The sequence below is a fragment of the Chiroxiphia lanceolata genome, chromosome 3, assembly GCF_009829145.1.
Source record: "Chiroxiphia lanceolata isolate bChiLan1 chromosome 3, bChiLan1.pri, whole genome shotgun sequence".
NCBI classification, from domain to species: Eukaryota; Metazoa; Chordata; class Aves; order Passeriformes; family Pipridae; genus Chiroxiphia; species Chiroxiphia lanceolata.
Genome location: NC_045639.1, coordinates 55,481,166 through 55,506,328, shown reverse-complemented (window position 1 = coordinate 55,506,328; position 25,163 = coordinate 55,481,166). Strand labels below are relative to the sequence as shown.

At 42.5% G+C, this 25,163-nt stretch overlaps 1 protein-coding gene across 7 annotated transcripts in view; it reads right to left on the bottom strand.

Moving 5' to 3' along the window:
• The window catches only part of HIVEP2 (HIVEP zinc finger 2), a 138,333-nt gene extending 120,569 nt beyond the window's left edge, over window positions 1–17,764 (bottom strand). For 4 of the 7 annotated variants that reach the window (XM_032681478.1, XM_032681477.1, XM_032681485.1 and 1 more), the window contains exon 1: window positions 17,362–17,764. The gene's annotated coding sequence lies outside the window, so the exon portion shown is untranslated. Of the gene's footprint in view, window positions 1–15,275; window positions 15,427–16,326; window positions 16,432–16,883; window positions 16,998–17,361 lie in introns of those variants that run through there. The other 3 variants (XM_032681480.1, XM_032681479.1, XM_032681481.1) reach the window with 3 other exon arrangements.
• Window positions 17,765–25,163: the final 7,399 nt, after the last annotated feature.

Sequence of the window (25,163 nt, the reverse complement as noted above, 5' to 3'; positions counted from 1 at the left end):
GTAGAATAAAATATTACTATGATATCAAAATGCACTAACCTCTCACTGCAGCCCATACTTCTGCAAGCATCTGGAAATGAAGCCTTACAGAGTTTTGGATCCCATGGTGTAAAACATGTTTTGTGAATGCATCTGGGGCACAACTAGCGCGTAAAACTCCAGGATTCCCTTGTCAGATATGGCTGACGATCCGGCACAGCAAGTGCAGATGCTTCTTTTCAATTTACCCATCTTTCTAAAGCAGGTAAGGGCCCAGCTTAAGGAAAGAGATGAAAACACAGGAGTTGGGTAGTGGCATGTGGATGTTTAACATTTCCTAACTAATTGTCTCCCAGGCTGTCCATCTAAACTTAAGTAACTCATTAGTATACCTGGCAAGCATAGGGAGAATCAGAATTGCAGTCCTACCCACCATTACTACCTTCTTAAGTTAGACATTAGAAAGACTTTTTAAATGGAAAGCATCGTTTAGACTCCATTTCAGAGTCTCCACTCACCACTGGAAGCTTTAAAGTGCAGTCTGAACAACCACAAGTAGGAAATGCTTTGGTTATAGCTGATCCTCCTGAGGTAGAGGGATGCACAGGCTTACAGTATGCTCTCACTCATGAGACACATTGTAGATCCATTTTTAATAGTGTCTGAACAACATGTCGAAATAGAGTGATAAATACAGTCATTCCACAATAAGCATGTCCTAGCAACAACCTCTGGTGTGCGGGACACTAGACTTTTCCTCTATACACTGAATGTGACAGATTGGTTAGCAGTGCTCCACTTGATAGAAGTCAATTTTCAAATAGAGGTACTTAACAAACTTCAGTGAAAAAGGTTACAAGGAGTTTGGAAAATGCTCTTCCGAATTCTCTTATAGTACCATCACTAGCTGAAGAGAGTATTTTTGCTGTATTTCTGCAATAACCACCCTGTGGTCACATCGGGAACTGAAGCCAGTCTTTCAGCCCTAGTAATTTTCAATGTATTAGAGTTGAAACTAGAGAATCACCAGTCTGTATCTTGGAGTCATAATATATTGCATCTTTCATGGGACATACACAGTGTCACTGGCTAACCAGAACTGCTCATTTTACTAGAAGGTCAAAGATAGCATTTTAATTATTTATAAACTAAACATTTTGGATATACTTTCAAAAAACATTCTTCTACAAGGTTATGAACTGGTTTGGTTGTTTTCTACCCCTCCCTTTAGAGATAAATTTTTCAAAGATAGCGTATCTTTAGGATTAGCTACCCAGTTAGCATGAAGAAACCTCTACTGGTTCTTGTTCTGATATTAGCTTGAAGAGTTAATCCTGAAGGTTGTCGATCTGGCACTAATCATCATGATTTTTTTCAATATAAAAAAATATAAGCAGACAAATCAGTCTTTGGTGTTGGTAATGATTTGCACTACACAAGCATTAACTGCAGCAGTTTGATTTAGTTCAATCACAGTAAAGTGATCAGAATCTGGCCCTTAAAAATGTGGGTGCTAGAACAGAATCCAGCCCATATCATACAACACAATGGGTATAAGTACTGACATTCTTGTGATAGAAGGAAAAAGGGGACAAAACCCTCAAAAGTACTTTAAGATAGCTTCCCCTGTGCGCAGCATTCTAAACAACACATAAGAGAGCCATTTGATTTTCTGAAATCTCACCATTTAGTACCACACTCACTCAGAATAAACTTGGTCAACTGTTTTTAGCCCCATATCCAAGAACAAAGGAAATGCACCAACAGTTTGCTCTTTTGACCATACTGAGACAACTGCCGCATGGCACAGCAGCAGCACACAGACAGGCCGCCTAACCACTAGGCACCAGCATGCCAAATTGCAAATAGGCATCTTTCACACATATATGGCTGCCCGTTGCAATACAGTGTCTGCTAAAGAACACAGAATGTAACAAGGAACAGCAGTGTATTCACACACTCGTCCATGTCCTGAGAGTTAATTTTCATGTAATTACATCTTACTGTTCCATTAGCTGATGAATGGTACTAAGCCATGTCTACCACGGTTTGAGGCGAGAAAGTGCAATATGCTCTCTGAAATATACTTTTCATCCAAATACAACCCTAGTATTTTTAAAAGAGCTGTATCTGTTGTGTTGATTTTATTAATTTTAAGTTTGAAACTTAAAGCAAACAGACAGATGCAAACTGTGCCCTGGTCTCACTGCCAGTGCCCTTGGTACGCTAATGAAAACACGTGCCTTTCCACTCCAAAATAGAAGTTGATTGCCGTAAGTACAGATACAGATGGAAAACAACTCTGAAACAAAGTTGGCTGCCTACAAAATATCTAGCACCCTTACAGATTCCCACAAACTCAGTTACACTCTTACCCTTTACAACCCATTGTGCAATACTTAGAACAAAGCCACTACATTGTATCACTTGGCAATTTAAACTACCTACAAGGTTTTTATAATTATTTCACTTCTATTTGAAGGCATATTTGAGAAGTGCAAGTGGAAAAGCCATTATCCTGAGATTTTTTTGTTGAACTGTCTCATCACTAAGGGAATTCTCTCAAACAACCCAATAAGCAGATAATTAAAATATCCTGCACCAATTTTATGAGGAAAACAAGGCAAACAAAGATGACAAAGTCCAAGCTGCCAAACACCTGATAGCAGGTAATTATTTATCTTCAAAATATATGTGGCAAAAAACAGAAGGGGGGGGCTTGTTTTTCACTGTGAACTGTGTATCCAGCCTAAGTACAACAGTACACAGGATGCCGCATGAGAGACTGCCCACGCTGAAGGGCATGATCCAACCACCACTGAAGCAGCAGTAATCAAAAATTCCTGAAGTATTCCTCATCATTTTGTCTTCTCATCTACTGCACTTAGTTGCCTCATATCATGCTCTCCTGGCCCAGGAGGACTCTGCCACCTGTTCTGGTCTCTCTCCCCCCATGTACTTCAGCGGTCTTCAGGTACAGGGAAGTGCAGCCTCCCATTCAGAAGCTACTGGGAAAATGCTGCATTGCCAAAAGGAAAGTTCCCATTACGTGGTAAGGATCGGGTTTAGGATGAAAACATTCAAATTCAAATGGGATGATGCCCTGCAGATGTGTGTGAGTGTTCACAGAGATATAGTGTGTGAGTGTGTATGTGTCTGTGGTGTGTCCATACACATTTACATACCTACACTCATGTATATGTGAGTGTACAGATACAAATTTATACCTACACGTGTTGTGTGTATATAATATATATTCACATAAAAAATAAAAGTTAATACATAAAAGTGATTTGGCCAACAGGTATCAAAACCCTGTGATTGTAACTATCTTTTATAAGTAATGACTTACAGAAATTCTTCAGACAAAACACATTAAATCCTGGAAGGTAAGTGGGGGAAAAGGCAAACTCTTATCTTGGGGCTTGCTGAATTATTTACGTTCTATTTCAAATGTCTAATAAACATAAAGCAGATTTGAAACTCGTGTTTAAGAACCTGAAATTTTCAACAATGGGTAACCTAACCTCAAGAAACCAAAAGCAATTGTTAAAATACTAATTTAAATTGTTTTCATGGAAACAAAAAGAAAACACTTTCAAAATGTTAAAAAAATATTAAATCAACTTGACTGCTTCTGTATCTCATGAATTCAACAAGATCCTAGGCAACAAAAATATTTAGAATAAATATTTTTCTTATGGGAATAGCATTTTCTCTCAAATTGACCAGATGATATCAATTAAAAAAAACCCCAAAGATTAGACACAGAGAACACATCTACTGACTTAAAAACTAAACTGTACACCAGTGAGTACAAAGCTTAAGAAGATATTAACTTTTCCTTTCAAAGATCTCCTTACTTCTAAGGGGAAAATGTTTTTTTCCTCTTATAGTATTTTGACTAATTTCAATCCAAATTAGGAAAATCTGCTCACTAAAACTTCAGAAAGCACACACTACTCAGTGTAAAATACTGCACACATACACAAATAGAGTTGAACATATCAAAGGCAAATACAATACTGATTCCAAGTTCTGCGCTTACCCTATATGCCCACCTTAAAAAAAAATAGGAAGATGAACAGCAAAATAAATAAATACAAACCAGTGATACAAAAATACAGTAACTTTCTACGTAATATACCATCTGTTCCTCCAGAAAAGCATGCTGCATCAAGCCACAGGGGCTACAGCTATGAAAAGCCCTTGTAGAAGAGCCAAGTTCCGCAATGAGCAGTTTCAGGAGCTGTAAAAAACTGTACCAACCACTAGAGTAAGGAGGCAGCCTGTAATATGCTCAGCGGGAACTCACCATCCCACCGTCCTGGGCTGGGGTTACCCGGGCTGCCACAACGTCCTCAGAGAGCTTCCCCGGATCTGGCAAATCCAGTGTCAGAAGTTTACAGCACACCAGGAAAGCCAGGCAGCGCTGTGGAGCAAGTGCTAGTTGTTTGAGGATGTGGTGTTTTGCCATGGCTTTTTACGGGAAAGTTTTGTCTCCAGAGTTACAGAAACAGTAAATTGGATTTCCCCAACTACTCCACAGACCACACCTCTACTGATGCTGCTCCCTCCTCTTGTACTGCAGAACTGGTATTGGCATACAGAAATAGTTTCCAGAACATGGGAATAGGCAACCTAGCATGCCTGCTACCCCTGAGGCATATGAAAACTAGGAGCTGCTGTTGCATGCCAGATGCTTGCTCACTGTTGTGTGCCTTACAGCAAATGAAGTCAATGTCTTCTAGCCACTCAGGCAAAGAGGCAGGCAGGAGAGACCCAGATCAAAGAAGTACTAAGGGGTGCTCTGTTATGGTTAGGAAGGGCAATTAAGGTGTGCAGCCCTCTCCTTCCAGCTGGCAAAGTCTCAGGTACTCAGGATTATATAGTAAGAATTTACTTCTGCTGCTTCTGTTATTATTCATTAGGTATGTATTATAGAGGTATCTGGCCTTTCCAGCCTTTGGTTGCATTATCACACCAAACGCAGGCTTTAGGGCAAGGTCTGAGTTTTGTAAATCATGCTTGGAAAGGCTTTGCTTTTGCTCTCTTTCACCATCCCCAGAACAAACGACAGCATCACAGATTCCTGGGCAATTAGGAGACCATACCTGGACTGGAGGGAATTCATGAGCCAACACATTATCACAGCTCTCATTAATAAAATAATAAACTGTGCAATTACAGTGTGTTGTACACATACCTCAGGGTATGCAGTAAGGCACAAATTTAGAAATGGAATGTTTCCAACAACCAACAACTTAAACCAGCAAGGATCCTTATCAAACAATTAGATTACTCAAGAACTACTCCAATAACTGGCCCTTTTTGCCCAGGGTTATGCATTCTAGAATCATGTCAAAAGCTTTCATTGAACTGGGCTTTTTCCTCTTCTTTTTTTTATTTTGTTTTTATTATTTGAAAAAAAGAGAATAGCTCATCTCCTCTCTCATCCATCCACCAGGTGAGGTACAAGATTTTTTCAAAATTACATCTAAAAACAAGGAAGTGCAAAGAAAAACCTCATTATCAGTGATAAGCTAATTCAGTTTGGTGCTACTGGGCTACAGATGGAGAACTAGATACATAGGACAGGCAGGTTACACCAGAATGAAACATCACACTAGAACCTTGAAAACCTTTTGTATATTTTTTTTAATCTTTTTTAATGCTGAGCCATGCCAGAAACAAGCAAAAAAAAAAAAAAAAAGAAAAACAATTTTGAAATAAGGCCACTTGAAATAAGAAGGTATTAGCCCTCATTCAGAAAAAAACAAACCAAACCAACCAAACAAAAACAAAAACCCAAACAAAACAAAACAAACAAAAAAAACCCATAAAAAACCAACAACAACAACCTAGACATACTCAAACTGAAATGAAATGCAAGCTTCTCACACCTTAATAATTCCAAAACCAGATAATGGGATTTCAATGGGGAGACAAGCATACAGGACAAGTATACAGCTGTCGCTCCAAGCAAGTTCCTTTTTCAGCTGAGTTATAAGTACAAATCATAATAAAAAATAGGTAAAACCACAGCTCTAAGCTACTGTCAGTTCCAACTCTTGCACCTAAGACTTCACGCATTTTATATTCAAAGTACAATGAAAGCACCTTGGGGTACACAATGTATCTTTTTCTATCCAAATTACCTTATACCATCTGGCAATGTAAAAATCATTTCTGTTCAGAGTGCCTTTTGTTGTAGATCTTCTCTGCCTGAAGTATCCAGAGGCTGTTTCCATGCAGACAGTTTTTCCAACATTCTCACCTAGCGTTACTATATCCAATATGAAAAGCAAACTTTGCATGCTGAAGGTTTCCATTTATAGGCTGAGACAGTCACGGGGAGCACTATTGCAGCAGTACAACTCCTATCTACAGCTGATGGCAAAATCCTGGCCTCATGAAAAAAAATCAATAACAGTTTCCCATTCCGTACTTTCATTGGTAAGGATATGATCCAAAATGACAGAATTTTCATTTTATTCACAAGAGACAAGGCAGTTCATGTGGTGTCACAAGCTGGGTCAGGCACAGCTTAGTGTCATCTTCTCAGTTGTGGGGGCACTGATTAGAAAACTGTGAGATGAGTGCAAGATGGTTCTGTGCTTGACACCAGAGAAAGTAAAGGTCAAGCAACACGGTAAGTGTTAGCACGATGCACGTGGCTTTTATAAAAGCTTTCATTTCCACCATCTATTTACACAGTTAGTCTGCTCATGGATTGACTTTCTAGTCACATTTCTACAACCATGAGACCTGGCACCATTAGTTCAGCCAGGGTGTGAAGGTGGGTGCCCTACAGAGGAGCGAGGGTTAATAAGCACCATGTACAAGGTGACTGCCAGGCACCACTGACAGGGCATCAGGAATGATCCTTTAACCTTTTGACTAGACTGAGAATGATATGACCATGTCCTTCAGAAACAAGAGGATGTAAAAGGAATTCAAAGTGCTCCAACTCAGAAGGCAAACATCTTCATGGTCCAGCAAGACATGACCTTGGCTGAGTCAGTCACAGGCAGTTAAATGGGCCACACTCAGTGACTGATCCTGCTGGCATCCTCATATCAGCAGAGCACCAGAACAGTGAATAACATCTCAGAAAGGTCAATTTTGATACCCACTGCACCAAAGTGAAATCACAGCAGTTCATCATAGAGAATTATGCTGCTTTTTTAGCTGTTTAACAAAATATGGCTGTGTATATGCATCTAGGTACACATTTGTGAAATAAATGCTAATACTCACACATAAATAATGCAAATAAGTTTATTTATATAAAATATTTTCTTTGATATTTAAACAACAGCATAAGTTGAACCTACATTAAATCTAGGTTAAATTTTCCTCTGAGTGACAAACAAGCCAGACCTCCAACCATGAGCTCTCATGAAATTATTTCAGGTATATGTACTATGAAGGAGACAGAACATGATTAAAGGCAAAAGCTATGATAACATATATGTGTATATGTATATACTTAGACATGTCTTCTTAAATATTTCTTCACACAATGTGACAAACTTCATCAATTTTCTGTTGTAATGTTTATTTTTATGGGAAAGTATCAAAGCAGAAGCCCAAAAAAAATGCCTTTCTGGCTGAGATAAAAACACAGGTGTAATTTTATTATCTGGATGCAACACTGCCTGAATTATATCATGAAACTGTGAAACACAGCTCTCTGTTTTCCAGTGTGTGAATCTGTAAATAGCCACCAAATCTATTTATTACACTCTTGGCTTGCCAGACAACCCACTTGACTGAGAAAGACTTAGTCAAAACTGGTTTCATTTATTCCCCTGCTTGTTATTTAAGTGGGTCGAACTATTGACCGGGATCAAATGATACTGCAAATAAACTAAATCAAAAGCATGCATTGTTTTCTGTGTGTAAGCTATCTGTGGAGATGTCAAACAATGAAAGCTAGAGGATGCTATCACCGTATCCTAGATGGTGCCTTCTGTAGGACCTCAGTTCTCATCAACACATGCTTGTACGACTTGCAACTGGGCAGGGATTTTAAAAGCTCTTATACCAAAATTCTTTAGGTTGAAGACAATGTTAAAGCGAAACTTGATCTGATAAAAATAACTTCCTGTAGGCAGTTATAATCCACTGTCAGTCACATTCAAACCCCCCCTCCCCATCTTATTCATCTTCCCCTCTAAGCCTCATCCTCAACCAGCATACATCCAAAATTGTGTATTTAACATCCACATTTTCTTCTTTACTTAGCAAAATTGTGAGTGAGAAAGAGAAAGAAAATTAAAAGGTTTCTCTCATAGTCACTCCATTTGTGGAAAATATGCTGCACTGAAGTTTTGGAGAGTTGTGCGTAAAGGAACTCCATCATCCCATGTGTCTTTCTCTTTCCTGCCATGCAGAGGGTGATCTGGGGAGCAAGGGAAGGAAAGTCAGGGTATATCTACTGAAAGCTACTTTGCTGTTACTACAGAAGAATGAACAAAGACCCCAGACACACCACTATAAAGCATCACACAGAGGACATAGACCAGAGGACATAGACCAAAACTAAAGCAAAGGTTCTTCTCCTTGTACACTCGCTTTTCACAAGTGCATGTGTCCAGTCCAACCTCCTGTCATGGAAGGTTCAGGTTTATCAACTGCAGATGATGAAATCTGTACAACCCAGAAGCAAAACAAGTATTTCCAAGGTGCCCTGTAAATGCACCTTGTCCTTGCTCCAAAAGAAAAATGTGGAGGACCTGATTCACTTTCATTCCCTTCTCTATTATTTTCTCACCTCTCTTCCAAGCCTGTTGATAAAGTTAACATACAGAGTGATTAAATTTTGTCCACAAAGAGATCACTAACTAATTTAATGGAATCACTGAACAATTATATGGTAACAGTTTTCAACTATTAATGAGCTGAGCCAAAAACAAAGCAGAGAAAATTAATGTACTATATGTCATCCTTTTACCACTCAACATTGCACAGACCAAACTCCTGTCAGTCCAAAGAAAGGTGCTATGGGAATCTTCATACTACTGTATATCAGTTCCAATTTACAATCTTACTCACTTACAAAAAAAATAGCGGACTCCGAATTGCCCTACTCATTACTCCAAACCATGTCATAGTTTTACTAATGCATGGCTGACTCTCAAGTTTTTCACTGATAGTTAACATTAGTCACTACATTAAATTAGGTCAAAGATGAGTACAATTCGTGTATTTTTTTTAACTAGTAATTAAGCAAATCAGAGATTAAAAATATACGATGTATCAAACGTGACAGATAACTTACTAGACCAACCTCACTGCCCTCTCCATCCCAACACAATACAAACCGACTGCCGAGGCAGCAGCACTGTATTTGGCATCACTCTAGCTCTAAAAAAACCTTCCTGTGAGTTTTTATTTCACTAACATCATTTCCTCCTCAAGCGTATTTTATAAAGGTGCTAGCCCTACACTTACCACAAATTTCTTCAGATTTATTAGTAACATCTTGCTAAGCCTGTATCAAAATTCAACTGTACCTCACGAAATTAAATACATGTAGCATACCCATTATTTAAGCCTTAAGAAATCAAATATTCTAGCCAAGCACCACTGTGAAAATATCCACTAACTTTTAGAGGGATTTTGCTACTATTGTAGGACCAAGCACAAAATAATGGAACACGATTCAAGTTTTATTTTACACAGTTTTACTTGGAATGTTGGAAGAAATGATATTCACATAGCTTTGCAGAGATTTTACAACAAAATCTCTTTACTCGAACAGCCTAGTATCACGACCTTGCCTGGTGATCAAAACAGACTATCATATCGCACAGTGTCAAGTTGTCCAACTTTATGGTCTCGTAGTTCATAGTTTAATCCTTTTTTTACTAAACTGTAGAAACTTTTATTGTCTTAAACAGGTTAGGGAATTTGGCTGTAGGAGTCCATGAATGTCCTGCCAAAGATAAATACCTTTTTCACTAAAGAACTATTTTATCTCAGACAAACACAGTTTAAAAGACTTTTCATAAGCAGCTACAGAAATCGTGTTCATAAACATAACTGATTTTAAAGGGGAGAAATTCAAAATTAGTCCATCTCTATTGTTACAAAAAATCATGAATTTTACTTGATTTTCTTTTCTAAAACATTAACAATTCATCTCTCAAGATGAATCAGTGTTTCACAGGTGTCACAGAGGACTCAGTTGAACACTGTCAGCATGCACAGATACCACTTAACTGCGGGCCTGCACTACTCTCTAGAGCATCTCATTTTCATTGCTAATGCTTCTGCAGAAAGAAAGAAAATCACATTCAGACCTCACAAATATTGGTAAGTTAGAGCAAATAAAGATATTATTTGTCAGCTAACTGAACTATTTATTTTAGCTGTCTTTGAAAGACAAGGAACATAAAACTCCACATACTTTTAGAACTTTCGTAAGCAGACTACACTCAAAATGAACTACACTGACCTGTGAAGACTGTTAATAGATGCCAGCAACTTAGTCTCTGTTGAATACTGACTTTGGTATAAACTAAATAGTTTTTGCTCTAACTAAATAGTGTCACGTCTTGTTGTCAAGGAAGGGTAACCTCGGTTATTATTTCATACTATTCTTTCTTGACACATTACATGTTTTCTTTTAATACAAACCACAAACACAAAATGCATACAGAGATTAGGCCATTTATCTTATTTAAACAAACAACAACAACAAAAAAACCCCAACAATATGCAAGACAACCCCACTGTCTAATAACACTAATTTTGAAAATACTGATTCTGTGCCATTAGATGTTTTTTAAACATAAAGTTCTTTTCTGCCAAAGCACAGATATTACTCTATGGAAAAACTGCTCACTAAATAATATTATTTCAACAAAATTCTGTGATATTATGTCATATCCTACACTGTACAACTGGACTTTTCTTTCAGCTTCTTACATTTCTTTCTAGAAAACATCCAGTATTACTCCATATTCATAAATCACTTGATAAGGAGTGCACCCAAGCTCTGACACTCAACCACCAAGCCCAGCAGAGGAAAATTCCAGGCACACTTGGGTGTGGGGAGGTTGGGAGGACTAAGTTAGGCCAATCAGCCCAGCAATGATACTAACCTCTGTAGCCACAAAAGTCTAAACTTAATTATAAATTACAGAAAATAATCTAGGGGGTTTCTCCTTTAATTTTTTCAGGATTATTTTCTTATGAATAGAGTCAAACTCTATTTTATTGCATTACCTTTAAAATGTCACCTGACACTGTAATTTCAATTCCCTTCAGCTCCTCTAGTTTTTACTTTTCTATTAAACTGAACTATACATGCAAATTTTCTAACTGGTTTTCTTTGTATGGAATTTCCGATAAACTACTATCTAAAAAAGAAACTTTTTGTAGCAATCAAACCTTGAATTCCTCTTGTATGACACAACAGCAATTAAGGCATGGCTTTCAAAAAATACTGTACATCCTTTTTCTCCCCCCTTTTGCAGCTTACATAAATCAGAGATTTAAGCCAGATCTGCAGCAGTTTTATTACAACCTACTTACATTGCAATGAAGTGAACTTAAATCTTTAAGAACAGATATATTCTTTACAATTATTTTTTTGCAGGATCAAATTTTTTGTATATGAGTTGCATATTAGGGCAGAACTGTCAATTACAAGAAAAAACCAAAACAATAAAATAATTTTCTGTTAAACAGAAATTGAGGTGCAACATATGGTCCCTGTGTACATGAAGTGGCCATAAACTCATTACCTACTACATTGTTACATTATTATATTACTTGTGGTTTCTATGTCATTTTTAGAGAGAACTTTTCTGTTGAGTCCAAGTCTACACTGACAGAGATAGAATGTGCATAAACAAACACAGAAAAAAGGATATTATCACTATACAAACTAGTCGCATCAGCACAACCATGTACCAGGGGAATTTACATTAGATAATTAAATCCACATTTTTGCACTGTATTACTTTAAAAAAGCTACTATCTAAGTGGTACATTTTTGGGTAGGTATGCCCTGAGACCCCCATTGACACAAAGTGGAGGGAAAAAAAGCATGCACAGGTTCTTTTTTATTCAAGTAAAAGGCAATATTCAGGTTAAAAAAAAAAGTAAAAGAGACACATCGAGGGCAGAACAAGGAAATACAGAAACATAAGCAAAATTACAACCAAAACCAGTGTGGTGCACACTCTGCTGCTATTGCCCTGGCATACAGAGAACAGAATGAGTATTTTGCAGATGTACAAAATGTGCCTGAAAGACAAATGAAAATAAGCGCACAGAATCCACAATACTTCCTCAGAGCAAGAAGAAACTCTCATGTTTAGACTGTCTCAATGATGGTAAGAAATTAATCACAAGAGAGTAAAACAAGGCAAGAGAGTTAACTTGACAGACCAAATTTCATATGGTACTTGTATCTCTTCTGATTATTCCACACTGGTGATTTGGAAACACTGTATCAGATTGTTTCCCCTCCCCATATCCTCTCACACCTTTTCCATGCTCATAGCTTCGCCAGAGAGATTTCTCAGGGACTAATCTTACTGGGGACAACTTACTACAAATGAGTAGTTAGGGCAAAGTCAATTGTTTAATCTATGAACAAAGGTTCAGAATGCTAAAATAAGACGTACATGGTGTCTGCCACTTGCTATTTCAGCTAAAAAAAAAAAAAAAGGATATGTTTACACTATTATTTATTAAGGTCCAAATAGCGGCTTGCTAATTGCTTGTCACGAAAAAACTTCTAGCACTTCTATTTACAATGTATTTCTTCTCTCAGGCTGTCAGACCAGCACTTTCACAAGTCCAAATTTCACTTGAGAATGAAGAATATGGCCCTGATTAACTGCTTTTTAATATTCCCTGCTGAAATAGGGCAGTTGTTGCAAAGTCTTATAAAAGTTGTTTAAGCACCCAAAAGAGAAACAAAACTGTACAAAGCTGCTATTTCCTATCAAAATGGCACAGCCAGCTTGAAACTTTCATTCTTCTGTGATAATTCTGTGTTACTTTATTTAAATGTAGCATCCAAAATTATTGATTGAAATACGTGAAAAATACTATTCTCCATTTTCCATCCAGCTTATGCTTCCCTTTGCTGTTTCCTCACTTCTTTAGGAACTGCTAGATGGTTCCTTTTGTTGAGGAGGAAAAAAAAACAAAAAAACAACAACAAACAAATGGTTAAGCTACAGGAGAAAGGTAAATAACTTAAAAAAATATTTACTCTGCAACATACTACTTCAGAGATGCTGTTTAAGAAATCTTAAGAAAAAATAACCTGCCTCTAAAAAAAAAAAAAGGTTTCCTCATAACTTATCAGACCTTTTTCAAATAACAAAGGTATGCAGCCTCTGCACTCAACACTCCTGTTCAACTCTCAAAAGTATTAGCAATTAACTCTTCCTGAAGTCTTTAACCCACCAGACTAATACTAATTATGTATACCTCCTGCTCAAAGGACCAATAATTTAAAGCCACCCACTGAAAGATTCAGGTCTTCTCAACATCTGAGGTAAAATGGATAAAATACTTTCTCCTTATCCTGAGTGAAGGCCATTGACATGATGAACCAACTTTTGATGGGCATGATTTATCCTGGGACCTAAGACAGAGAAAGTTAGTACTCAGCTCTCGCAGTTTACCTGCCATTCTTAGGCAGAATCAAGCAAGAACTACATGGAAGTAGTACTTGATAAACTCTACTTACAGAGCTGGATAGATACCTATCAATATAACTCACACTGCCTCTTACAAAGCCCCACCATATTCAAATGCGAAAGATGGTGTGCCATATTTCATAATCCAGATCACATTACTGTGACTTATGCATTACTATGACTGGTATACTCTACAGTAATACTCTCAAATAGCAACCATTCTTCTCTTTGATGTGTAAATATGGCAGTATTTCACTAAGTAAACCACTTCTGCCAGGCACACAGCTCCTGTATTCCCACTACCTAATATGGTTAAATTACAAAAGCAGTAACAGCAACTGCCCCTGCTTTGGACCCAAAACTGATGAGCAGAGGGACATGCAAAACTGTACTCACTACTTTCACTTCTGCTTAAATCCAATTCACCTTAATTCTTTTAAAAACAAGCATCTAAATAAACAAATAAAAAAAGTTCGGCAAAATGCTCAACAATAAATGTCCCGCTTTAAAAATGTTACACGTCCTGCTTAGTTACAAACACACAGGCCAGTGCCATAAGTTTGCTCACACAACTGAGTAGAGCCAATAGTATTAGAAATAGTTAAAAGTCAAAAAAGAATAGCCTTGTAGGGTGCCACCACATAAACTAAACATGATATACTGCCAAACACTCAAGTAGACACATGTACCATTATTCAGCAAGGACCGCATGAATGCATATGGCTCTCTGTTTTGTCTTCATAGTAACAAGAAGGTTTGTAAACAGACCTCACATATGAGGCAATCTAGTCACTTGAGAATCTAAAAATCTGCCTTTATAAAGAAGCATTCTGCACTGTTGCCACACAATTGCACTTAGATACACAATTAAGAGTCCTCTACATTTGTGCTTTGGGACAAGCGCTGCTCAATTTTATTCTAATCCATAGCAGTGAGGTTTTAACCTGTCACCTCAGCCAGGATGTATGTAACTGCTCTCCCCAGTAGCCATTGGAAAATAATATCAACACAAGAGACTATAAAACATTAAAAATGTGGATTATTCGATCAAAAAAATTAATGACACGCTGACTTCGTATCATACCGCTGCTGCCTTTGCACAACTGAAAACCACAATAATCTTAAATGCATTTACAGATGACAGTAGAAACTTCATAAAACTCACATGGAAAAACCCTCTCAGCCTATTCTACAATACTATTTTTTTTCAAAACATGAGACAAAGTAAAAAAAAAACAAATGAAGAAAGTTTCAGATAATCCATACCTGAAGTTTCAGAAGTATCTCCTGACTGGAAGGATACGGAAAGATTTAATATCTAACTGTAAATATATATTACACCCAGGATACACTGCATCTATCTAAATATGTCCACATGGTGCAAACCTAAGAGGCAGAGACTCTCCTATCTTTAAAGAACACATGTACTTTTTTAGCATGTCTGCATATCATTTTCACTATCAAAATATTGAGGATTCTGCACCACATCCTGATAACCTGAGGATCACATTCCTCTGGCAGTCAGTGGTAATCCACAACAACAGAATTTAAAACTGGGCCCGCTGAATTTGTACCTCGTTAGACCAGTAGTTCTTTTAATTTAGTAATTACTATAATTACCCGGTGTCCCCAGAACTCCTGATGATGATGATGACCAAAGCTCTCTTGAGCTGGGAGCTGCATGAACACACGCCTCCACTCGCAGCTCCGGGGAGCAGAGAAGCACAGACCTACACAGCAATGCTTCTCTTCTGCCACCCTGACCACTTCATTTACTTCTTTTGTAATAATTCTTAGTATAAACTCATTAGAAGGAAGAAAGACTGTAACACCCTCGAATAAGGAAGCATAAAATGCTTTATGCCTCCTCTATTATTTAATAATGTACAAAAACAGAGAGGTTTTATATTAAAGTTGGCTTCGTTTTAAAATGCGAGAAGGAAAAATATTTAGCTAAATATTTCTGCTGAAACTCATTAGTATTTCTATTGGTTTAATTTAAAAAGGTATTTAAGAATTACTGTCTAAAAAACCTCCAACTCTTTAATGTTTGAGTAGAAGTTTCATTTCTGCATCTACCACGTAAAAAAAAAAAAAAAAAAAAAAAACACACACCAAACCAAAAACACCTGAAAAAAAAAAAAAAGTTTGACCATTAGTGCCAACTAATAAGAAAAACAGAACCCTTTTCCGGGAAATTAAACTCTGATGAGTTTTATCGTTGTGCCGGGGCGAGCCCCGGCCGCCTGCCCACGGAGACAAGGCGTGCTGGCCAGCGGCCGGCCGGGACCCGCGGGGCCTCCCGCCGGCTTCCCCACCCGCGGGCCGGAGCTCCTCGGGGCACCCACCACCTGGAGCACAGACATCATTACGCTCCTTCCCTGCCGCTCCCTCACGCGGGGGAAGGCCGTGCCGCAAGCCAGCCCCCGACAGGAAGGTCGGAGCGGGCTACGGGGCATCACCCGGGATAACCCGGGGCTTTCCCCCCGCCCCCCCCCCCCGCGCCGCTTGACCCCGACGGCGGGGACACGGCGGGGCCGCGGCGGGGTAGCTCTTCGCCCCTGCCCGCCTCCCGGCGCGGAGCCGGCGTGCGGCGGTGTATCCTATGCGATATCCTATGCGACAGGCGCGGACGTGCCGCTTACATAATCCCCGCCGGCCGCACACGTACCCCGCATTACATAAGGGATCGTGCCCCCGCCGGCCCCCGCGGCAGCCCCGCCGCCGGGCGGGGGGACAGAGGGAGGGAGGGACCCGGCGGTGGCCCCGGCCAAGCCCCTCGTTAACCCCCTTCCTGTGGCGTTTACACGTCATGGAACATTCCCGGAACGGGCCAACGTCCCACCCACTTCAGGGAACAGTCACCGCGGCGCAGCGCGCACACGCACTCACACACACGCACCCCCGGCGCGGTGCCGGGGCTCCCCACACACACGCACGCCCCCCGTGTCCGGCGCCCCCCGCGGGGACGCGCTGGCAGCCAGAGCCAGACACCCTCCCTCCGCTCCCTCTGGCGCCCTGCCCGCCACCGCCGTGCCGGGTGGCCCCGGGCGGCCCCCCCCGCATGGAGCCCCCCCGTCTCCCGCTCCCGGGGCGCCAGAGGCCGCGGAGAGAGCCCCGCCGGGGCGGCCCCCCCGCGGGCGCCTCTCCCCGGCGGTGACCATGCCCATTCCCCGCCGCAGGAGGGGATTACGCAAGGCAGCCTGCTCCTCATCTGCATACACTTACAAGCCGGGTATTCCCCACATTTCCTAACGGCGTGTCACCGACAAAGGCCTGTCCCCGCTGCGTCCCCCTCCTGCGCCGGCTCAGCGGGAAGGGCCGCCGGCCGTGGTGCCCCGGGGACGGTGCCGGTGCCTGCCAGCGCCCAGAGCCGCCACCACAGAGGTGACTTACCGGTCCGGCGGTTTTACAGACTCACCGGCTTCCCCCGCCGCCTTGCCCTCCATTTACCCCCGCGGCCCCGGGCGTCCAGGACGGCGCTCATAGCGCCGGCCACAGACCCCGCGGCTCAGCCAAGCGCACTCTCTGCCGCGGCCCGACCCCCAGCCCCGCGGCGCCCCGCACCCGAGACAGGCAGCCGCCGGAGTGCCCCCCGCCGCCGGCAGCCGCCCCGCAACCACACCGGCTGTCAGCTGGTGCCAGTGACAGGGGACGACCGGCGGGCAGGGAGGAGGAGGTGCCCGCAGCAGCCGCTGCTGCTCACCTGGGAAGTCACCGAGGAGGAAGGAGGGAAGCCCTCCCGGTGCCCTTGTTGTTGTTGTTGCTGCTGCTGCTGATCCCGCCGGGCGCTCGTGTTGCTCCTTTGCTGAGGGCTCGCCCGGAGTGAGGCGGCTCGCGGTGCTTCTTTATATATAAAGACAGACAAGAAATATTCCAACGGCCAAGGGGCGCCCGCTTCACGCGTTTATCTTAAGGCAGGTCATTCCTCTCCCTCTTTTTGGAAAGGCTCATCACCATCTCTCTTGACAGTGGCGGAGGGGCTGGTGTTGCACGGGGGAGAGGCGGAGGCCCGGGAGCCGCAGCCCGCCCTGGCCGCGGCGGGAGGGAGCGCTCCGCGCTGCAGGCGGCTCCGCTGGGCTATTCCTGGCACCACTTCCCAGAACAGAAGTTACAGGGCGGCGAGCGCGGAGCGAGCGCGGGGAGCGCGCCTCCCGTGACGTCACCGGGTCCCCCCGCGCGCCGGCGGGGAGCGATCCCGGAGCGGGTGGTGGGCGCTGCCCGCCCCTGTGCCCGTGCCCGGGGCAGAGAGGGGCCGGGAGCACCGCGCGCCCGGGCAGGGCACGGAGGCAGGAGGCAGGGCCTCGGAGGGCGAAGCCGCGGCCTCCCCCCGCCGGCGGAGATCGCCGCTTCCCTCCCCCTCCCCCTCCCCGCCGAGGGAACTCCCAGGAGAGCCAGTCCCGGCTTGCCGTGCGCAAGCCGCGCGTCCTCCCGGCCTGAGAATTTCCTCCGAGGACGCGGGATCCTCCTGCCCCCTCCCCTCCCTCCGCTTCCTTTTGCTCCCTCCCCCGGCCCCTCCGCCCCCTCGCTCTCGCCTGGCCAGGATCACGTTATCTGTCAGGGAGAACAATACACCGCCGGGGCTCCCCGTGCCCGCCGCCGGCCCCGGCTGTACAGCTGAACCGGGGTCTCCCGCGGGCGGGGACCACTCCGACCCTCGCTCACCCCTTTTAGCACATGGCCCCGGAGCAGGGGGCGCGCAGCGGACGGGCCCGGCGGGGCTCGCTGCCGCCCCGCAGGGCAGGGAGCCCTCCCGCCGCCCCGGGCTGTGCCGCAGACACACGCATGTATTGCAACACGCGCTCGCCGCCGGCGCCGCGGCCGAGCCGAGCGGAGCCGAGCATAGGGAGCGCAGCGCCTTCCCCGGGAGTGACCGCGCCGCCGGGAAGGCGGGCGGGGGCGAAGGGCGGCCGCGGCCCCGCGCCGGGTAACGGGGCTCCCGCGTCCCCCGCCGCCGCTCACAGGGCCGCTCACGGCCAATGGGGGCCGGGCCCGTACCGCCCGGCAGTGGCGGGCGGGGCTCGGTCGGGCCGGGGCCGGGGCCGGTGGCGCTCTCCCGCAGCAGCCGCCAGCCCCGAAGCCTCCCCCCACACCCGGGAACAGAGGCGCTGCAGGGGAAATACCCTCCTGGCGGGCCGAGGCGAGGCGGTGCTCGCGCTTCCTGGGAACATCCCACCGCCCTCCCGCGGTGGTCGGGAACCCACCACCGGTGGTCGGAGCTGTCGCTCAAGCAGGACCCGACTCAGGTCCCTCATCGACACACGCCATAGGTCCTGCCGCTGACACCAGCTTTGAGTTAGTTAAACCTGGGCGCGGTTACGGGGAACAGTTTGTATTCCTGAGATTTGCCACGGCTGCTCGGAGGGTGAAGCCCAACCGGCTGGTTCCCTCTCCCGGCCGCTCCGGCAGTGCGGGGGTCCCTTCCCTGGCCTCACCTTGTTTGGCTTTGCCATGGCACCGGCGCCCGTTGGGTTTTTGATAGCAGATTTTCACTTAATTTTCAGAGCAAAATAATTTTCTTTTGAGGAAGCCGTACAGCCGCACTTGCAGGCTACCGTAAGTTGATTCAAAGGGATGCCAACTCGCAGCGCTGTCACTGTGACACTGGAAGTCATACTGGCACCTGAGATTATTCCTTTCACTGACGTTAAGAAAAAAATCAGCCTCGTGAATGAAAAGGAATAAGTTTACACATAAATCCTGAAAGCACTGGATCTTATGACAGATGCCAGGGCAAATAAAATCATAAATTCATAATTTTAGTAGCTAAGCATTTTAAGTTGTTGCTGCAGCTTTTAGGGACTAATAACAATTCAGTGCTCAGAGTTGACAATACAGAGACATAGAATCTATTAATAAAAATCCTGTCATCCTACTGTGATCCTTGGTACCTTGCTGACTTTGGTGGCCTCTGAGTCAGGCTCACAGTGCTTCATTGTGCTCAATCCAGGAGAGTCCTGCAGTCCTCAAGTGATAGGGGCATAAGTATCTCATCTGATCATAATTTTATGATAAATTATGACTTCTGCTACATAGAAGGCTTGCTCCTGCAAGAATGTTCAATACTAAGAGGACTGAACAAAGAGTTGCTTGCTCCTTTTTGAGTCTGTGAGCATGTCTGTCTTTGTCTTCCTGATTTCAGTATGATATGTGATACTGTCATTCCTGACACTGAGTATTGTTTGGCTGAAATTATTCTGTCTGAGCAAACATACTGACTTTGGGCTTGTGATCTTTATTTGATGTCATGTCAGAATAAGTCAATGGGAGATGGGAGTGCTTAGGATTTGTTTTAAATTGAGGTTTTCCCATCCTGTTGCTTTCCACAACAGCTGCATTTACCTCTGCCCCAAAATGATGGCTGCCAGTATCTTCCCCTCTGGGAGGCTGCAGACTCCTGACCAGCACCTTTGACTTCTTGCTGCATGCCCAGCATTCTCAGCTTCTCTCCTCCCTCTTGCAAGACTTCGGAAGTTCATTTTTATTGTCACAGAGACCAGCCCACAGAAGGTACCACAACAAGGTTCAGTGTTCAAAATAAGTTTATTGATAGTCATTCTCAAAGCAAAGTAAAAAAAATGTTTCTCCATAAGGCTTTTCAAAACAAGAGTCGTCTTCCAATTATGTTGGTTATCTCAAGAAGTTATACTATGTGTCCTTTCCCACGTTCTCTTAGTATTGCAGCATCTGAGACACAGCCATTTCCTTCATTGTAGCTCTACAAGGGATATGCCAGAGCTACAACTCTTCGGCACTTTGGTGTTTCCAGGGAAAAGAATGAAGCTATATGTGTGCTCAGAAACCCTGACTGTTCTACAAAAGTGGTTTGACTCAAGCCCCAGAGCGAGTTTTGAAAAGCTGCACAACTTGCAGCTGCAAGGGTCCTTCGCTTGGAGTAGATGCTACCAGCCAAAGAGGCAGGAAAGGCTTTGCATGGCTCTGTCAGCCCACTCCCCCTTTGTGCACAGTTGTAGGGGAATGGGTGTAACTGAGTAAACTGACCTTCATCCCTGACCGCGCCTCTTTCCCCTCCCACAGGGAGCATGAGGCAGAAGCACTGTCCCTCAGAGGGACTGCAGCTGGGACGCCTGGGTAGTTTTCCTCCCAAACTCCTGCCAGTGACTCCACAGAGAAGCAGTAGACATCTGAATCACTTTCTCTCGCCTACTCGTGGCAACGACATAATAATGATATCTGTGCATCATACCATCCTACCATTTCCCTCTAGTTTTATTTTTTTTAACATTTACATCCAAGCATTTAATAAAACTATCACTCTAACATATTAGGAAGAGAACTAAGGGAGTTCTCAGATGTGAGATTTACAGCTGTTATTTAAATACAGATTTTGCAGACTCATCAGAAAGAAAAAGTCATTCTTGCTGCTTGGAAAGCACCTCGGCCATCACAGCTGCTGCTCACAGCAAAAACAGTACAGAATGATAATATTCAGCAACCACGTTCACAGATTATTAAGCACTATAAATTATTCTGAAAACTTGGTTTGATCTCAGAACATACAGAATCCATCGGTTTTGTAAACTGTGCTGCTCCCAAAGTAGATAATAGAAAGCATTACATAATTTTTCTACAATAGAGCAGTTGAATTGAAGTGTTAAATAACCATTCCTAAAATAACTATGAATTTTAAAGCAATTCATCCTTTCTTTCGTGGGAAAAAATTACTTTGTCCCTAAACCTGTACCCATAAGTTCTTTACTATTCTTCACAAACTTGTTACAGATAGAGCTGCAGCAAGAGACAATTCTTTTATATAAGGCATTGATACTATCTGTCGATTTCAGTGAGAGCAGCATAAAGCAAAATGGACCAAATGTATCCAATTTTCTTAAAGTCTCAGAGGGTAGGAGCACATAACAAAATCAGTGGTGTTTTGCTGTTTAGATCCTCTTTCTTAAGGTTTAAGTGAGAAAATCTATGGGAAACTGTTTGGGAATGGCTTTCTTCATAAATAAACAAATACAAATAGTTTGCTATCAATGTTGCTTAAAACACGTTGTGCTTATTTATGTAGGAGCTCCTTCCCATGTTCCTTCTGTCATTTTTCCGACTGCCTGGACTGTAATGTCTCTCGCTGCCTTTGCCATTTCTGCCCCCACCACTGCCTTTTCTAACTCCCTCGTTACATTCAGTGCTCTTTGTGCTTACTAGTAAAACTGCAAGATACTCGGGGCTGGCTTTCCAAGTTGGAAGAGCACTGTCCTCCTCTTCGGAAGACCTGCTCTTTCTCCTTTCATCAGTTAGAGAATGGCCCTGAGCTGGGTGCTGGGTGATGAACGGCCAGCGAAGGTGAGGGTCCAGACCACCAGCCCTTCCTCAGGGACTCATGGAGAGCCTGAGGGGGCAGACCCAGTGGCTCTGGGGCTGGGAAGGAGCGTGAGAAGGGAAACCAACATGGATCAAAATAGTTGGCTAGAGTCCTGAAAGGGCCGCATTTGTCTCCTGCTTTATTTTGGATGTCAAATGCATCACAAAATCCACTTGAAGAGTAGTATTAATTCAGGTAACTGATTTTATTTTGAGAGATACCTACCTTCTACCGACCATCTCAAGCTCTTCTTCTCAGAGATAACTAGCAGCTATGAGTTTCACATATCATTTAATCATTTGATACCATAAAACATATTTTCAGCCACAGCATTCCGCTTTCCCATTTGCACACATTGCTTTCATTTTGCTCAAGTGCCATCTTATCATATGAGAAAAGAGAAAAAGACATTGCCAGTTCACCCTCTCAACACCTCTTCCTATGTGTTCCTTGAATCCAGGCTGCTCTATCTTGTTTGTCTACTCTCCTACGTAAACAAGGGTAATCTTTCCTCATAGGGGAGTGTGCCCGTGACTCCTCCGCACAACACAAAGGAGTCACAGTGAAGCACTTCTTTATCCACAACAGCTTCAAGCTCATACAATATCAAATGGTGTGAAGGAGCCAAGGTGGTTAACTTGAGCAATCCCATGTGTAAATAACTCTGGCAGAGGGCCCAAAGAAAGGGGAGTTCTATTTGCCTGGTAATGAACAAATGGCTGTATTTCCTGAAGGAAAAATATTTTTCTACTATATTGAGCTTTCCTTCAAAAAAGAAAAAAAAGAAAAAAAAAAAGAAGAAAGTGATTTTCTCCACATAAAGTATTTCCAGATGCAGAACTAACATGCTGTGTGCATCAACAGCTTGATAATAACATGTCATCACTTGGCCTTGAAAGGGGCAGGAAAATGAAAAAGGCAGAATTTTCTGAAATTATGCCCTTTCATGGGAACATTTTTTAAAGCCCGTGAATCCTGGGAAAATATTTTTAAATAAAATTTGATTATTTTTACTAATTTCCATTTTTTCCACAGATAATTAGCTAGCCAAATAGGAAAATCTACAATGCCAACCAGCAACTCAGTCAAGGGATTATGTGCACTTCTTATGTGAGACAAATAAACCCTGTAAGTGCTATAGCCAGATTCTCTTTGATCATCTTTTTTGCTATCACAACCCAATTAAGTTTTTGAAACACTCTTAAGCACTTGGAAAGAATATTTGCCTTGTTACAAGTGGGACATGTTACCAGGCACTGCTTATTTCTCTTCAAATAAAAAGTATTAGCTCCTATGTATTTTGTATACTGTACTTGGTTCTCCCCCCCACCTTGCCCCATTTTTTCTAGGAACAACTTAAGTAAGAGCCTGCCAAAGGCATGGCATGATTTAGCAACTTCAGAGTTATATATAACCTGAACAATTAATTGACTTAATTTCCTAAAAGCTTACCTATTTATATTCCCACTTGACCTGGTAGCCTTCCATTTAGCACTCTTCTCAAATAGGCAACTTTAAATTTTGCGTCATCTTCCAATTCAAAGAAACCTCTAGTGCTTCATGCATCGAGAATTTCATGTATGGCCTGGAGAGAACAGAGGGGCAGACCACTTTTAGTAGTTAGTAGTGACAACTTGAAAACAGAGTAAAAAAAGATTGACATCTCAAAATGGCAGGGAGCTCTTTGGATAAGAAAAATGGCATTAACTAAGTTGCAGCTACCTAGAACTTAACCATATCATCCTATCTCCTTTATTCTTCTGGTACATGACATGGGAACCTTCCTAACCACATTGGTTGCCCTCCTGGTTTTGCATCTCTGGAATCTTCCCACAGGCAAGGGCCCCAAACGTTCTGCAAATACCCTCCTTCACAATTGATTGAGAGGGAAGTGTGCCACCTACTGAAGGGCCTCCGCCACTATCTATATGTCTTGGACTTAATCTTAAATTCTTCCCCATTTCTGAACTTTTCAGAAACTTTCTAATTTGAATTAGAAATTAGTCTTTGGTTTAGGAAAGTTTGTAAACTCAGCAACTGGAAGGTCATGAATATGGACGTGAACAAATGTAATCCAGGCTGGTTTCATCTAATTCATGTGTAAAAAGCATAATCTCATAATTCTGTCTGAAAGCAAGTATGTGTTACCCCTACATTACTACTTTTTGCCAGACATGGAATAAATATCAAGAATTATCTCTATAACTGTACGAAAAATTAGATTTGAGGATGATCAGTAAAACACATGGATGTGTTTGCAATACTGCCATACACGGTATTTGCAGTTTAGGTATTAGGCATTTTTAACAAATGAGTGAACAACTTTACTGCCAGGTAGTAGTTGCCTCTGATGGTGCGCTTTGTTCAGTTAATCATTCAGTTGAACAAGCTCACAGGAAACTTTACACAGTTGTCATAACTTGTTTGACACACCTAGAGAGTCCTTTGGTTACCTGTGTCTCATGCCACTGAGTTATTCATGCACAGTAATACATTGTTTTGGCTACCAAAAAAGTTGAAACAGATGTCAATGTTGTTTCAACTGTTGTAATAGTGGATCATAAATAAATGTTTTAAGACCAATCGCTTTTATTAATATCCGTGGAACTGCTTAACTGAAAAACTTTTACTTTTGAGGCTCATCAGAGCCTTTCACTTTGGAGTCAGTGATTTAAATTCTGTTATGTACATTACAGTAGATGATCAAAATGTCTAAAATTGTGATTCACTGAAATTAACAGACAATATATGTCTTTAAAGCTTAACACATTTCTGTGTCGGACTTAGTTTCTCCTAAGAAATATTGTTCTCAAAAATTCTCCTACAATAATTTCATCAAAACTCCTGCTGGAATGTAAAGAAATAAAATAATGTGATTTAGAATAAACATCTTAATGGATTTATAGTTTGAAAATGTGTATAATAAAAGTTTGAAGTGTTTCTACCAGTTTTGTCACAGTCTTAACCAACCTGTCATAAAGTATATTAAAATCTCTGTAATACCTGAAACTGTACCATTCAAGGTTTCACATGTGTAGGACATAGAAGGGAAATAAAATTCATTGTCAGCAAGCACAAAACAGGCAGAAATCTAACTCTAAACTCACCATCATAGCCATGGAGTCTATACTAGCTATCACCAAGCAAAAAAACTTTTGGAAGTCATTCTGGACACTCCT